Below are 8,601 nucleotides of genomic sequence, written 5' to 3'. Positions count from 1 at the left end.
TTTTTTTTCTGTCTCAAGAGGCCAGAGTCAATAGTCAAGGATTAAGAGTCTACAATCTAGAGTTGAGAATTTAGAAAAAAAAATGGACGGTTTGGAATTTTTTATGTTTTAACATCTATCAAATTGAAGTATTGTTTAAAATTTATGTTATTGTGCTGACCAGTGTAATAATGTGCGTTGGCATGCATGAGATGACGCGCGCTTTTGAAGAGAAATAGTATCATCTCCATATTGGACAGAACTTTTTACGACTTTCTGATGGGGCTCCGTCAAAACGTAAGCATATTGCTTTTTTTGGGAATGGGGGTTATTCCTTTCTCCGTCGTCTCTGTTTTTACAGGTTGGTGGCCGCCCAAAAAATCAGAGACAGAGGTGAAAGAAAAAAAAAAAGAATCAGACGCCCGGTGGAGAAATTAATAATTTTATAGGATTTTTACTACTGGAGAAATTGAATAAAATTCCAATATTAAGAGTGACCCGCGCTTTAGTAAGCATTTTTGGGAGTCCGTTTTTTTCTGAAAGCGCGTGCAGTTTTATGGAACAAATCGAATCTATCTTATCTATTGTCAAATGCCTTGAGTTGAGCATTTAGTCAATTCATTACGGATCGTTTAGAAATGGGTAAAAGTGATGCTGAGAAGACCACCGGAGAAGAGAGTTCATTAAATCTGTTTTGTTTGACATAGTTTGTCAGAGCAATGGGTCAACTGGGTCGTTTGATGTTTTGATGATACGGTGAAGCAGAGACAAAACATCGAAAGACAACACAAAAATGCACATACCAGAAAAAAAGAAGAAGCAAAGCTATACTTAGTCCAATTCCGAAGTGACTTTTCTCCTACATGCGAGTTGTGTGTATGCGAGTACATACCAAATGATGATCTCAAAAATCACTGGAGCAGAACTATGGTGGTGATACGCAACTATGAGCACGGTATGGCACCACAACTTGTTTGAAAGAAAATCTGTCCATCTGCAAGACAACAGACAATGTGCGAAAGCATCTGATTGTGGAAAAATTAATAATAAGTCTGTTGAATGAAGTCTGGTCGAAATAGGTTTTTTTTCCAATTGACTTCTATCGATTTCTACCAGGTCCAAACGAATCCTCCTTCCGAGCTGGATCGGTTTTGACTAGCTTCGATCGATTTCAACTGAACAACGACCTGACTAGCTTCGACCAAAACATTGGCTCTTTGACCAACTATTGACAGAAACCAGTAGAAACAAGTTTCTACCTACGACTGAAAGAAGCTAATATGTAGCCGTACATTAGTTTTAGTAAATTATTTTTGATTTCAACTTTCCTGTTTTATTTTAATTTTCCTATATAATTTTTGAATCTGAGCGCTAGATTTTAAAACTCGACTTTGAAATCTCTTTCTGAAATCGAAAAAATCATCTGGAATCTAAAATCGATGATTTATTTTATCGACAAGCAGCTAATTATTTACCGAACTCTTTAATGTGTTCGGTGAAATGTTCATCGGTAAAAGAAAATTAGCTGTTCGGTAGAAAGTAATGAATGAATCTTCTTTGAAAGGTTACCAAATGTTCGGTGAAAAAAGATGAATCATTTTTACAGTTCTTTCGGCAAATTTTGCGTTATTTCGGTAAAATCGACTTCATACTTATCTGTCACTTTGAGAATTGCCACTCTGTCTAACTACAGTAACTTGGTACAAAAAAGAGTATTTCCTGAGACAGATTGTGGTAGGGTAGCTATTTGTTTTTGTTTAGAAAAATGTAAACACCAAAAGGTCGCCATTTTGATATTTAATGATAAGCACTGTTCAATGCTTTCCTTTAAAAACCTCTTTAATTAAAAGCATCAACAAACATTCATGTCTTAACTTGTTATGTATTTACAGCCCAGCCAACAATTTGGTAGATATATCAAAAGATAGGGTAACGGACCTATTTTGGACCGCTTTGGGAAGTGCCTATGTAATTTTCTGGAATAAAAAAGCATATGTTACAATTTTCGACTGCTTTATCCGTTCATAACGAAGATCAAGGCTTTTTCTATCAAATCATATTGTCGTTTGTTGCAAATGTAACAAGATTTAAGCCTAAAAACACGTTTCTTCAATCATTACTGTGGTCAGTATTTTGGACCACCAGGCTTCTACTTTGGACCACCCTTTCGACCAATTTTGGACCACCTTTAAACTAAATACGTTTTTTTTCTAAATTTTGCTATATTTCGACAGCGATTGATGCCCAATTATGCGAATCATTCAGATAATTTTGTCTTTCTTATTGTTATAGACTAGTCAAGTTTTGTTTGTTCGATAAGAATGAAAACAGTAAAATTCTTGTTATATAGAACACACTAAATGTTATAAAAATTCTGACAGCACACTGAAATCTTAAATAATTTGCACAGTTTCCCTAAAAATCCATCATTATCAAATTGATGGCTTACAAAACCGTTGATTATTCAAAGAGTTATTGTGTATGAGTGGTGGAAATGTATGTAAACACTGTCAAAAATGCCCACAAAGATCAAATCAAGTATTGGAGTGAAGCACATGATCGGTAGCTACGGTTAAAGGTAATCTGGAAAGTCAAGTCTCATACCAGCTTTCTTAATTTAGAATAAGCGAATAACTAAGGGTGGATCGCTGAGATGTCCAAAAAAAATTTCTCGGATAAGCTGAAAGTGCCTAGTAATGAGTCATTCAAACCCAACCTCAAACAACAGTTTTTTGCTAGTTCCAGAGCTCGTAAGCTGTATAGCCGATACTGAGACAGATGATTTTAGACGAACGACAAAGCTGATGAAAAACCCTATTTCTAACCAATCCAGCTTTTGAATCCTATACCATGTCTGCTCGCTGCAAGGTCCCGAGTATATCAAAAAATGTATTTGCTAGTTGTTTTGTATAAAATAAAATGATTTGCCAAAATTCTGCTCCTGTGGAAAAAAATCACAATTTTCAAAACGAAAATTTTAGTTTTCGCTGTTTTTTTTAATCCCAAAAAGAGTAACCTTGTATGTACACTTTGCAACCTCCGATCTATACTAACCGATTATACTTCAAGTTCATTTTATGATGGTTTCACTTCGTTATTATCAGATTTTGCCAACAGAATTTGCATTAAAAACGCTTTAAAGTGGCTCAAAAATAATCAAGTTTTGTTAATTTTGAAACAGATGTATCCACTAAATTGCCCTCAGTTTCTTTTAAAAGAGAAGTATTGAACCGACAAGTTGCAGAAATTGAAGGAGGTGAATGTAGCAATCTAAAATTCAGATTAGATGAAGTATAAGTTGGAAAAACTGATCAATATCATGAATGAAAAAAGTATGCGCCGTCCGATGGGAGGTACCAAGAATAAAGTAGATTTTTTTCCTACAAAAAACGATATTTATTTTTTTCAAATTTTTTCATGAATTACCATAAGATTACCTTCATTTCCTTCATATAAAGTATTTAGATCAAACGAATAGTATTCGAGATACACGCATTCGTAACTGTCCCATTTCTAAAAGAACTAAGCTTTATCAAGTTAAATGCCCAGGTTATGGTGAGTGGTCCAAAATAAGTCCCTAAGGAATAAAGTATTTTTGACATGGGTCAAGTTACTATTAAAACCAGTTATTTTGCTTTTTCGAGCTTGCAAAATAGTTTTCACGTGTTTTATCATAGCAGTGAACATGTTTGTATTTGTAAAATTCATAACAGCTGCAGCAAACCTCTTGAAAGTTGGCTCCAATAATGGCACGTTCTCCTGAAATGGCCCTGATTCGGTCCAACTGTAAAAAATCAAAACTTAATTTTCAATTTTCTCTCCGTTAACAGCTTACTTAAATAAAATTTTAGATGTGATTAGAATCATATGAAGTAGCTTTAACTATATTTGATCAAAATTTTTATGAATAACATGATTTATGAGAGCAATATTGGCAAAAAGCTACAAGGTGGTCCAAAATATGTACCCGGTCCAAAATAAGTCCGTTACCCTATATGATGGAATTTTCAGTGCGAGTTGATTATTCCACGTCTGTAAACTTCGAAAGACGTGTAAAATTGAAAGACATGTAAAATATTAAAGACGTGTAATATTTCATTCGCACTGAAAATTCCGTCATATGTGATGCTTCTTTTTATTTACATCATATGTGATGTAAATTTACATCAAATAATCGCGTTCCGTGTCAAGTAAAATTTGTGTCATACGAATTCAGTGCTGTTAAGGATTCAACTTTTTTGAATTTGTAAATTTACATTTATAAATCGCGTTACACGTCATGTAATGATAAAGGTTTTCAATTTCAGTGTTGTTAAGGATTCCGATTTTTTTTCTGTGCAGAGTTGAATGTATTATATATATTGTTGAATGTACAAAATCAATCAGATTGTCTATTAATATATGTAATGTTGAAATTTTGATAATTATAGTTGGTGTAGTAGTGTAGTTGGATAGTAAATTTTATATTTTTTAAATCAAAAATGTATTTATAAAAAAAGCATGAGGGTGCTACAAACATTTAGGGGTGAAAAATACTGCAACAAATTCTACTAGCTGAAATCATGAAAATTCATGATTGGATGGATAAAAATTTCGCAAGTTGAAATCGGAAGCCACCTACAAGTGAAGCCCTTTCACTCGACCGGTAAAAAGTTGAAATCGGAGCTAATCTAATTTCTACCGGTACTAACACTAGTTGCTTGTACTAGCAAAGTCGCGACACCATTTTTCGTCACCTACAAGTCAAACCCTTTCACTAGAGGGGTTGCAAGTTGAAATCGGAGCTAAACTAATTTCTCGCGGTACTAATACTAGTAGCTTGTCTCCAGTCTCAGGTCAAAAGTCTCATGTCTCAGGTCTCAGGTCTCATGATTCATGGCTCTTGTATCATGTCTCAGGTCTCATGTCTTATGTCTTATGTCTCATGTCTTATGTCTCAGGTCTAAAGTCTCATGTTTCATGGTTCTTGTCTCATGCCTCCAGTCTCATGTCCTAAATCTCATGCCTCATGCTGAGGTCTCAAGTCTAATATCCCTTGTCTCAGGTTCCAGATCTCAGGTATTAGGTCTCAGGTTTCAGGTCACATGTCTAATTTCTAATGCTTCATGTCTCTTGTCTCTTGTCTCAGGTCTCAGGTCTCATGTCTCATGTCTCATGTCTCATGTCTCATGTCTCATGTCTCATGTCTCATGTCTCATGTGTCATGTCTCAGGTCTAAGGTCTAAGGTCTAAGGTCTCATGTCTCAGGTCTAAGGTCTAAGGTCTCAGGTCTCAGGTCTCAGGTCTCATGTATCATGTTCTTAGTCTCAGAGCTAAGATTTTCCCAACTTCAAAAAGATTCTAAGTGTTTTCCTGTGAAAAGGAATATTTTCTCTCAAAAACCGTGTTGATTGGCGAAATCCGTGTACAAAAAATCGTGTTAATTCCCGAAAACAGTGTAAAAAAAGCCGTGTAAAAAAACCGTGTAAGAAAACCGTGTAAAAAGCCTTGGTGTATTATCAAATTTTTGAAAGAAATACCGTGAATTTCGGTACAATCAACTTTGAATCAATTTTGATATGATCCGGTGAAAATGATCGAATGTTTGACTGCCAAATTTTGAAATTTTGTGCTGAATATTATAAATTTTGAGGTCTTATTTTTTTCAAAACTCTTTTATCATGGATAAAAGTGAGCAAGCCCATAACGGTGTCAAATTGCCGTCAGCGAACTCATTCTTCCATACATTTCGCTCCCGGGGCTCATTCGCCAACAGAAGACTTCACGGGCTTGATCCGTCATGCTTGGCTTATTCGGACATATACCTAACAATGAAATTATAAATAATTTAATGCTAAATCCAGTTTTAATGATATTCGGCCGCCCTTTCTCTCCTATGTGTTGAAGTTGCTTCTCCTGTCTGGGTCCATTCAAAGAAGATTACGAGCCGCCGCCGTTCAATTGTTGAAATCTTGGCTAAATTTCAGTAAGGCTGAACTCAGTCTGCTGATGGTGTTTTATGGGCGATGAATTTTCCGCCTTCTTTTGGGTTCCTCCGAAATTTTACCCAACCTCTGAAGTTGCAAAAAATAAATTTTAACAACCCTGAAAAAAAATTCTCTCGAAGCATTGTTACATAAATTTCGCTCTAAAAGTTAAGAAAAACGAAAATTTTCACTTGAATCGTTTAGAAAGAAAAACAACAAAACCGAGCAAAAAATTGCATTGGAAACCCCTCTAAGGTTGTTAATGATGCTGTTCAGTAATTAACATCCTCAACATTGTTTCTCGCTGTTCAGGAGATGCACTTTCTTCATCTGACTTATTCCGAATGCACAACATTCGACGTTTTTGTAATGATTGCTTTTGTTTTCTTCCCCCCACCGACCGACCACTCTTAATTTACCAACTGTTTTTTTTTTCACTTTGATTGAATCATTCCTTTAGTTGTACTGACAACCGAACATTTTTAACCATTTTTTTTTCTTATTTTCAAACTGTTGTTGTTATGAGTTGCTCTCACATATCAACTTCGGAAAGTTAATGTATTTTTCTGATCTTCTATTTTGTTGATTTTTTCTTCAATCCCTTCGCAATAATTCTTCCTTTCCATCTCACTCGCGTTGTTTTGGAATGTGTGTGCGATATCGTTTAGGTTTCTACTCAGCAAAGCCAAAGACTGACGAAGAGCATATTATGCGGATATGGTTGGGTGAACTAGCAAGCAGCAGCGGGCAGCCAAATTGGGTTATTGTTTTCGGTTTCTTTTGTATTTAACACACATACAAACACATTCAAATACTAAAATTGTAATTAACAGAGGTTAACTTTTGGGAACATTAAATGGTAAAATAACGTATAAAATATTAAAAAAAATAAATAAAAATTATAACAGATACAAAAAAAAACCAAGAATCAATTAAGGGGGGGGTAGGGTCTAACGGGTATAAAAAAACACCATTTTCACGATTTTTTTTCTAGAGCTATCGTTCAAACAAATGTATTCAAATTTTTTGCATTATACAAAGCATTGTTAAAAGAACATTTAGTATTTTTTTCGTAGAAAAATATTGAAAAATGAGCCGGTGACGGAGCACTTTCGAGGATGCCTTTAAGAAAACAGGATTTGCGGTGGACACTGTATCTCAGCACAGAATCATCTGAGGTCAAAAAGTAAGAGCAAAATATTTTTAATAGATGTTTTTCTGGACCCCAACGTTTTTATTTAACTTGAAAAATTTTTTATGAAATTTTTGTGGCTGTTTGAAGTCAAAACTACGATTTTTCACGGAAAAATCTGCCATTTTTCTCCTGTAAATTCTCTCCAAAGTAAAAAAAACAAAAAAGAAAAACGTTGGGGTCTGGTATTTTATATGTAGAAAATATGTTCCAAATTTGAAAAGAATCGGATAAGTAGTTTTCAAATGACGATGTCCACGGACTTTAAAAAAGCGCTTTCGAGAAAAACGCGTTTGAAGTTTCTGCTCTTGCTTTCTTGCAGTATTAGATAGGAGGAGATAAAGGCCTATAATTTCTACAGTTTTGCTCCAATTGACTTGAAAATTTGACACAACATTCTTGAAATGTTTTACAATAAGAAAATAAAAAAATAAAAAAATCGATTTTTTGAAAGTGTTAGACCCTACCCCCCCCTTAAAACAATAAATTTTTTTTTATAATATTTGGTACACCTTAGTTTGAGTTTCAACAAAACAAAGACCTTAAAGACCTAAGGAGAAATATTTCATGATAACTGCCTACAAATTCACTTACTTTAAAGTCTCCTTACACAGTTAAAAAGTATGCGAAATGGCAAAACAGCTTCTTCTGGAGTAGAGCACACACATATTTTTCCTGTTCGCGGTCGGTAAAACATGACCAGAATCCATCATCATAACATCCACCCGCATACAGTTTCTAATTGTGGTTAGTAGGTATACCTACTAGGTATGTACTGTACCTCTACGATACGATACCTACAACCATCATCATCCCATGGTATGGTACGAAGATACTGGTAGATCAGTGAACGCGTTTATGCTCAATGTGGTTTAGGGTGGTTCAGGGATGTTAACATTGAATAAAAACAAACAACTTATACCCAATTGACTTTAAAAAATACCGATTTACTTTTTAAGATATCTTTTTTTTTATAGAAATCCTAACATGTGTAATTCGGTAATCCGTTCGGTATTTTTTTCTATGACAGAGAAGTAACAGCTGTGAAATATTTCAGACCTTTTTCGGTAAAACAATTACCAAAACTCGGCTGAAATCATCCGTCAAGATATTGACAGTTGTCAATGTGACAGCTCGTGGTATTACCGAACAATCCGGTAGTTTTTGCCGTAATACCTGTATTTATTACCGAAAGGCCGGTAATCTTCTACCGAAAACCACAATACTTGGTAATATAATATATATGGTAATATAATTTACGGAAATTTCTACCGAAAAGCTTTAAAACTTCGGTAATTTTCACCGAACCACCGGTAGTTGTTAGCAGTCTTTGATTTTAATCGAAATAGTTGTTTGCCAAAATGATTTGTTTCTCAGAGAAATTTAGAAGATTTTCTCATCATTCAAAAATTAAGTAAAAATATAACGAAAATTTTAATTCTCTTGACCTTTTTTATAATTTTA

This window comes from Uranotaenia lowii, chromosome 3 (assembly GCF_029784155.1).
Source record: "Uranotaenia lowii strain MFRU-FL chromosome 3, ASM2978415v1, whole genome shotgun sequence".
Classification (NCBI taxonomy): domain Eukaryota; kingdom Metazoa; phylum Arthropoda; class Insecta; order Diptera; family Culicidae; genus Uranotaenia; species Uranotaenia lowii.
Note: the sequence above shows the minus strand (reverse complement) of the source record.